Below are 9225 nucleotides of genomic sequence, written 5' to 3' on the forward strand. Positions count from 1 at the left end.
GCTGTTAATTTTCTGGCTCATTTTGGTAAATTTTCTGGCTCATTGGTCATTTAGTGAATACTTTTGGTGATTTTCTGGCTCATATTGGTGATTTAGTGATCATTTTATAGATGATATTAATTCAACTGTAGAGTACAAATATTTTGAAAGTAAAATGCATTTTTTAAACAGTCCATTGTGATGGCAGTGAGTAGAACTCCTAGCAACTGTTGCCACATTCCATATTCTGAACAAAAACCTTAAATATCTTGAGAAAGTCAGTTTAGCACACAAACCTTGGAGATATTCAAGAAGCAGGTGAAGATTTCAAGTGTGAAACTTTGGCGAACACTATGAGCAAAGACTACGACAGAAAAATGAAGCCTCCTCAGCCACTGGGGGAAAATCCAGGTAAGACACACGTCCAGGCATTGAGCTGCAACTCGGCTCCAAATATCAAACTACAGACTGACTTGTCAGATTTAAGACTTTCACAGCACTGTCATGTTAACATTTGGTCAGTTTGTTGTTAATTTTGCTTTTATTCATGGCGGTTTTACTTCAGTTTTGGACATTTTGTTCTTAATTTCAGTCTTTTTGTGTTGTTTTTTTTGTTTACAAAAAGATAGTTTTTGTTCAATTTGGATTATTTTATGTCTCATTTTGCATGCATTCATGATTTTTCTGTTCCAGTTTTGCTGTTTTGGTCATTTTCTACCTTTTGTATGGTGTTGTTTGTTCCACTTTGGTCATTTTATGTCTCATTTTGTGTCCTGTGTTGATCAATTTATGCTTCTTTGAGGCCATTTGTGTCTCATTTCAGTCATTTTGTGTCTCCTTGTGGTAATTTTCAGGTTCATATTGTTCATTTTGTGTCTTCTTTTTTGTCATGTTGCATCTCTTTATGAATGATTTTGTTTAATCTTGACAATTTTGTGTCTGATATTTTCCACTTCTGTCTCATTCTGTGTTTTTTTATTGTTGCTTTGCTCTGTTGTCCTTTATGTTGGTCATTTTACATTTCTTTGTGGTCACTTGGTGTTCCAGTTTGTTCATTTTCTAGCTCATTTTGGCATTGAAGGGTTTTTTGGGGTCATATTTAGGTTGTTTTCTGTCTCAAATTGGTGATTTTGTGTCTCATCTTGGTCATTTTCTGTCTCTTTGGTTGTTTTGTATCTCATTTTAATCACTTTCAGTCTCAATTTAGTAACTTTATGTCTAATATTAGTCATTTTCTGTCTCATTTTGCGTCACATTTTGGTAATTTTCTGTCTGATATCGGCCACTTCTGTCTCATTTTGCATTTGGTTATTGTTGTTTTGCTCTATTCTGCAGTTTGTGCTTTTATATCGGTCATTTTGTGTTCCAATCTGGTCATTTTGTGTTCCAATCTGGTCATTTTTTGGCTCATTTTGGTAAATTTTCTGGCTCATTGGTCATTTAGTGAATAATTTTGGTGATTTTCTGGCTCATATTGGTGATTTAGTGTCTCATTTTGATCATTTTATAGATGATATTAAATTCAACTTTAGAACCAATTAGAACCAGCCACATGGACTTAGAGGCAAAGTCTGTAGGTAGTGTCAACCAACTGACTCACCAGTAGATGGTGTTATTCAGACCACAAAAAAGTTTCCATCCCCAACAAACCTGCATGGTATCACATAAAGCAGGTAAAATTCATTTAAAAAACATTTTTAAAAAAACATCAGAAATCTGGTTAACAACATTTTCACAAAGTGGTCTGTACGTTAGGAGACTTTAACTCAGTGTCCAGACAACAACTACCTCTACAAGAACACAGTATAATCTTGTTCTTCATTTAGTCCAGGAAATGTGGTGGCTTGTAGTTTGTCAATCCAGAATGTCTCCTTTTGGTTCAGTTTTCTTTGTCTATCACCTCTTCTGATGGTCAGTGGGATGTGGTCGATGCCTGTAATTTGTAATGAAGATGAGTTGCTGTTATGAAATTCCAGGTAATGTTTGGCCATGGGGTAGTTGATGTTTCCAGTTCGTATTGCATATTTGTGTTCTGTAAGTCTGTCCTGTAGCCGTCTTTTTGTTCTGCCAATGTAAAAAACTTTGCAAATGGAGCATTCCAGCATGTATATAACAAAAGTGGTCTTGCAGTAGATAAAGTAATTAATTTTGTATTCCTTTTGTGATGTTGAGTCCAAAAATATCTTTGTCTCTTTCACATTCGCACAGTGGTTACAGTTATTGCATTTAAAAGATCCTTTTGGTTTATGTCCCAGCCATGTAGTTGGATTGTTGGGTTTGAGGTGACTGTGTACCAGTTTATCTTGTAGGGTTGGGCATCTTCTGAAACTGACAAGTGGAGGCTGTGGAAAAATGTGATTGAGTTGTGTATCACTCTGAATTATAGCCCAGTTTTTATTTATGATCTTTTTGATGTTTTCTGCTTCAGTACTGTATTTAGTGACAAAAACTGGTCTCTCTTTTGTTTGTTTGGGGGGATTTCTCTCCAACAGGATGTGTCTGTCTAGGTTTTTTGCCCTGTTATATGCCTGTTGTAGTGTGGCATGTTTATATCCTCTGTCCTTGAAGCGGCACATTATCTCCTCTGCTTTGATTTTAAAATCCTCCTCCTGGTCACAAATTCGCCTCACTGGCTGAAACTGTCCATAGGGCACATTTTCTTTCAGCGATTTTGGATGGAAACTATTGGCATGTAGAATCGTGTTTCTGTCTGTAGGTTTCCTAAAAATAGATGTATGTAATGTCCCTTGAGTGTCTTTATGGATAGTAAGATCCAGAAAATGAATACTGTCTTTACTATACTCCAGAGACAACTTGATGTTGGGGTTAGTATTGTTTAAGAAGGCATAAAATTCCAATAAATCTACTTCTGTGCCAGACCAAAACAAATGCACATCATCAATGTAACGACCCCACCAGATGATGTGGTCCAGAAATCTGTTCTTTTCATGATTAAAAACAAAGTCGTCTTCTCGTTTACCAAGGTACAGTCCTGCATAGGAAGGACTATAACAGGCCCCCATGGCACAACCTTTTATCTGTTTGAAAACCTTGTCTTGGAAGATAAATACGTTGTTATTTAAGGTCCATTCTGTTAATGCCAGTAAAAATTCACTGGGTGGTGCTTCAGATTCTGACCGAGTGTTTAAATAATGTTTTAGTGCTGCCAAGCCTTGTGAATGCTCTATTGTGGTGTAGAGTGATTCTACATCCAAGGTAGCCAAAAAGGCATCAGTACCAATGCTGTGCAGTTGTTTAATTTTGCTCAGTACATCTGTGGTATCCTGGATGTAGGCAGGAAGTGATGGCAAAAAAGGTTTGATGAAATAGTCAACATACTTGGAGACTGACTCAGTGAGGCTATCATTACCTGATATTACAGGTCTACCAGGGGGATTGATAAGACATTTATGAATTTTAGGCAGCATATAAAGCGAGGCCATTCTTGGATTTTCATTGTCTAAAAATTTCATTTCTGAATCCGAAATCCAGCCATTTTCTCTGGCTTCAAGGAGAATAGTATATAATTCAGCTTTCAGAGTTTCTGTGGGATTATGGGTCAAAGGTTGATAAAATTCATTGTTGTCCAATTGTCTATGGGCCTCTTTGACATAAGAATCCTGTCCCCAAACAACTATAGCACCCCCTATTTTTGGACTCAACATCACAAAAGGAATACAAAATTAATTACTTTATCTACTGCAAGACCACTTTTGTTATATACATGCTGGAATGCTCCATTTGCAAAGTTTTTTTACATTGGCAGAACAAAAAGACGGCTACAGGACAGACTTACAGAACACAAATATGCAATACGAACTGGAAACATCAACTACCCCATGGCCAAACATTACCTGGAATTTCATAACAGCAACTCATCTTCATTACAAATTACAGGCATCGACCACATCCCACTGACCATCAGAAGAGGTGACAGCCAAAGAAAACTGAACCAAAAGGAGACATTCTGGATTGACAAACTACAAGCCACCACATTTCCTGGACTAAATGAAGAACAAGATTATACTGTGTTCTTGTAGAGGTAGTTGTTGTCTAGACACTGAGTTAAAGTCTCCTAACATACAGACCACTTTGTGAAAATGTTGTTAACCAGATTTCTGATGTTTTGGGTTTTTTAAAAAAAAAGTTTTTAAATGAATTTTACCTGCTTTATGTGATACCATGCAGGTTTGTTGGGGATGGAAACTTTTTTTGTGGTCTGAACAACACCATCTACTGGTGAGTCTGTTGGTTGACACTACCTACAGACTTTGCCTCTAAGTCCATGTGGCTGGTTCTAATTGGTTGAGCATCCCTTTAAAAGGGCCTACTGTAGCCTGACATCTGTATGCATGACTTCCTGATGAAGGCTTGATGCCGAAACACGTACAAGTTTTGTAGGTCTTTATGACCATGCCGTTTAAATAAAGGCTTTTAAAATCTTAATATTTTTTAGAGAGTGCCTTGGAGTCTTCTCTTTTTGTTTCAAAGATTTTTCGAATCCCCTTCCAAAGAGCACCTCAAACTAACTCTGCCGGGTCCACGGAGCGCTCCTTTTCTTTGTCTTCTGTTGTTTTGAGGATGTTCCTACTTTGTAATCATCTAACATAGTCCGTGTTCTTGACATCTTCTGAATGTTGATGCTAAAGGAATCATTAACTTTACAGGAACATTCCTGGAAATAGAAATATTTGTAAATGCCATTGAAACATTAGACTAAAACATCTTTACAACCTGTAGCTCATGTTATCCAGATTTGTGGGAACATTCTCCTGTGGAGCTTCATTACTTTCACCTTGCATTCCTTGTGTTTCATTTTTCAGAATGGGAAGGTCCTTTCCATAGATGTGGCTGGAGGAGTATTCAAGCTGATCCTGGTTCTGGAGAGACCGGTTCCCTCCGGAGGGCAGCAGAGGTTTGCTGGAGGAGGCGGAGGCCGAGGTAGGCTGTTTGGAGAATCCTGTTTCTGGGGTTTTAGTTCACACCAGAGAAGTACATTGTAAACTATTTATCGGCAATTTACCAAACCTTAGATCCTTGTGGATGTTTAAAGTATACATGGTACCATCAGCCTTTATTTACGCTATGCAGACGCACTTGTATCGTATTAAGTCAAGTTTTACAGTATACGTCAAACTGCCATCGTCCTAAGTCTGCACGAACTCTGGTGGATTTAGAAAATTGCTACATTTACGTAGTCGTGTCTTTCCAAGGCAGCATTAACTCTCACAGACTTGGGGAGACAGGAGAGTTTCAGTCGGACCTTCATGTATTCATCGATGCAGAAAGAACAAGTTGTACCGTCGTCTTCCCAAGTCTGCATGAAGTCTTGTAGACTTTGGGAGGTGACGAAGTCTACGAATTCTTAAGTACTTGTCGATGATGAAGGTAAACGTCGTACCATCATCTTCCTAAGTCAGTGCATATTCAGCAGACTTTGGAAGATGATGAAATTTATGTTTCTCGGACTCACTTGCAGGAAGGTTTATGTTGTAATGCAGTCTTTCCATGTCTGTGTGGACTCTTGGATATTTATTAAGTATTGAAAAGTGTATCTCATGTAACCTTACAGACTCGACAATGCGGAAAGTATAAGTCGCGCCGTCATTGAAATTTACATCGCTCAAGTCTGCATATACTCTGGTAGACTTTGAAAGTTGCCAGAACATTCCAAACCGAACATACATGTCAATGTTTAACGTATACATCATATCTGCCAAAGTCTGCACAAGCTCTTGTGGACTTTGGAAAATGACCAAAGTTACATTTCAAGGACTCGTTTGTACTTTTAGATGCTGAAAGTCTAAAAGTCGTACTGTCATCTCCTTTTGTCTTTAACCATCATTTTCCAAAATGTATGTCTTATGTACTCACCAATACAGGAAGTATAAGTTGTCTGTCATTGACATTGATGTCACACAGGACTTCACATCCTCTCAGACGTAGAAGATATAAAACCAGTGTTACACTTTGCTCGTCCACATGGATCCTCCACAGACATACAGGAGTAGAATCAACATTTAATGCTGCTCTAATGCTGTTTTCGGTTCGACCAGAAGAACTCAAGTTGTTTTTTTCTTCCTTCTCTCCTGCAGCCTCCAGCCAGCTGTCCGTGGAAAGGGGATCTCTCTTTGAATTGCCTTTCCCGAGGTTTCTTCCCATGAGGAAGTTTTTCCTCGTCTTCATAGAGAGCTTGGGCTGGATCCAGACCTCCTCAAAAATAAAACTTCATTATAATAAATGCAATCATTTATAGATTGTTTACTGGTCACATTTTCAGGTACATCCTGGTTAATGAGTTATTTACACAAAGCAGCAACTGTAAACACAAGTTTCAGCTTCAATTTGAATCATGGTTGGTTCTAAAGATGCAGAGAAACTAAAATGTTATCAAGACTTGTAAAAGACATCACCTACACATTTTAGAGGATGACGTACAGTTTACATTTATTACAGAGCTTCTTTACAGATTAATCATTCAAAATAGAGCCAACAAACAGCAGGTGATCTAAAGTAAATACAAATGAAAACCAGCCTCAGCTTTACCAGCTGCAAAATTAATTTCTACACGTTAATGCTTACAAAAGTATAATCCAGTTCTATAAAATACACTCTTATGAGTTCATTCATTTAAAAGATTAAAAGTCCAGCCTACGGATGTAGCTCAACCTTTTAAGCTGTATTTATTTACGTTTCTGCTGTTTAATAATGTTGCACCAACTTCATGTTGTGAGTTTTTTAATATCTGATTTTAGTTGATTTAAAACTAAATTCAAGTTGAAGTAACTTCATGAACCTGGTTTTATAACTGAATTTTCCTTTGAGTTCAGGATTTCAGGTAAATTCCTCTACCTCCTAAACATTGGAGAAACTTTTTTTTAAAAACTCGTGTTATGATTAATTATGGTGATTAAGTACACCACCCTTTAAATAACATGTATACATTTGTTAAAAAAACTTCATTTTTTTGGATTACCCACCTTAAAAAACGTGTGTTTATGCCACCAATCACTGAAAAAAATTTAAAATTCCTGCGATTGTCGAGGAAAACTTTAACTCACTGCACTTTGTTCGTTGAAGATAATTTTCTAAGAAGTTGTCTGAACTCAAAAGCAGTCATGCAAACTGTTGTCAGGTTTTTGATGAGTCCAAACATTATGTTTTTAAGTCTCCATTAATTCTTAAACAGATCCTTCAGCACAACAAATTCTTCCATTTAGTAGTACTATATATTTTACATCATTTTGAAAACAGAACTTTTAGAGTTTTTTTCTCCATTACTACTTTAACTTAGGTAAAACTTTATTTTAGCAAAAATGCTAAAACCTGCTGTTCAAACGTGGTTTTCATACCTCCATACTTCATTTTCTTTGTTGTTCCTACACTGTCTTTTTATTTCATTCTACTTAACCAGGAATGGTCTAAAATTCCAGTAATTCCTTAAAAGTTACCCTTAAAAATTTAGTTTTAAACCAACCACCCTCCACCCTCCAAATTTGGCAAGAAAATTCTTGTAAATATTTTCCAAAAAAATGAATAAAAATGTTCCAAAAATAAATTTAAAAAAAATATATAAAGTGATTACAGAGATATCAGATCAAAATCCAGCGAAATTCGCTGGATTTTGGTTGATTTTTTGTGAATTTTCTTAAACATTTTTAACACTTCGTTTTTTCCACCAAAAAATGTTCAAAGATTTCCAAAAAATGTTGAAAATGTGGACATCAGATTGTTTCACTGTGAATTTGTTTTTCTTCCCGCATTTTCAAAGTTGAAAACGGGTCAATTTTGACCCGCAGGACGACACAAGTTAAACTTATTTTGAGTTTTCTTCCAAGTTCAATTCAAAACAAGATAATTTCACGATTGTTTGACTTAACAAGATATTTAAGTGGCATTGTCTAAAACAAGTCCCTCTATCATGCTGAAATGTCACTTGTTAAATGAATTCATCTTAAATCAAGTGAGTTGAGACATTTTGACTAAAAATAAGACAAATAGACTAAGATTTCAAGTTTTTGCAGTGAATGAGACAGACATCCTTTTGTGTAAGTATCCTGTTTAAAATTGTTCTAAATATTCTGACTTCAACAGTAACATTTGCTGAAAACAGCAGAAAATAAAAAATGCAAATAACTTGCATGTGACTGAGGGTGGGAGGGACTTCATGACCCAGGGGTTGACCAGTAGCAACAGATCTATCAACCAATCATGACACAGTTTTTTTTTTTGTTTTGTTGCCATGTCTCGTTTCATCCAATGGGTGTCCTAAGTGACGCTAGTCAGGCAGGCTAGATACTAATTACTTTTTATCACGTCTGCCATGCCCTAGATATGAAATCTCATTCCCCCCCTTCAACCCCACAAACAGGGTCCATTTTCAGCAATTTACGGCACAGGCAAACCTGGAGTTCACAGCTTGTGAATTGCCAATAACTGCCGGGAACTTGGCAGCAGGGGCGGATCCAGATTAATTTTAGTGGTGGGGGGGCCCCGGGGTACAACAGATATTTTGGGGGCACCACTGAAAGGTTGTAAGAAAAAATGAAAGCTGCAACCGACCTCTCTTTTTTACAAAGTATTTTTCATGGGTGTTGTTTTTGGCTCTTTAACCCAATAGCAAAGCTGTATATGACCTTTTCATTTTGGTCTATTAACATTCAAATTATGATGGACTTGTTTCCTTGTTTATGTGAATTAAAACATCAATAGCTGCAGCATCTTCCTGTTATGTAAAACTAGTAAGCTCAACGACAGTATCCTGAGGGCAATTAAGTGACAAATATTGTGCAAGAACAGCACTATATACAACCCTGTCAATTTCCACTTCTTAGAATGTTTACTGACAATTATCACACCTAAAATAAGAAATAATATTCTGTACTCATAGCAACTAGTTCTTAGCTGTAAACCAGAAACATCATAGGGTTCTATAATCTTGTTACTCTTGCAACAAAATCTTGCTCAGTCTCATGTTTGTTATAGCATTGTTCTGAGCTGTAAAGTTATTATACAGGTCATGTGTAGCATGTGGTGTTTCTTTTTTTTTTCGCAATGAAGAAAAATCCTATCAAATTGTCCTGTCGTCTTGATGGAACTTTTGGCTCAGACTCCATACATTTCATTGTGGGTCATGCCCATTAAACGAGTGATAATGTAACCTATATGAAGTTGAGCTATATGTGTAAAAGACAGAAGATCCAGTTCTTCATGGAGCCAAACCGGTGTGAAAGAAAAACCCCACAA

This window comes from Acanthochromis polyacanthus, chromosome 10 (assembly GCF_021347895.1).
Source record: "Acanthochromis polyacanthus isolate Apoly-LR-REF ecotype Palm Island chromosome 10, KAUST_Apoly_ChrSc, whole genome shotgun sequence".
In the NCBI taxonomy this organism is placed as follows: Eukaryota; Metazoa; Chordata; class Actinopteri; family Pomacentridae; genus Acanthochromis; species Acanthochromis polyacanthus.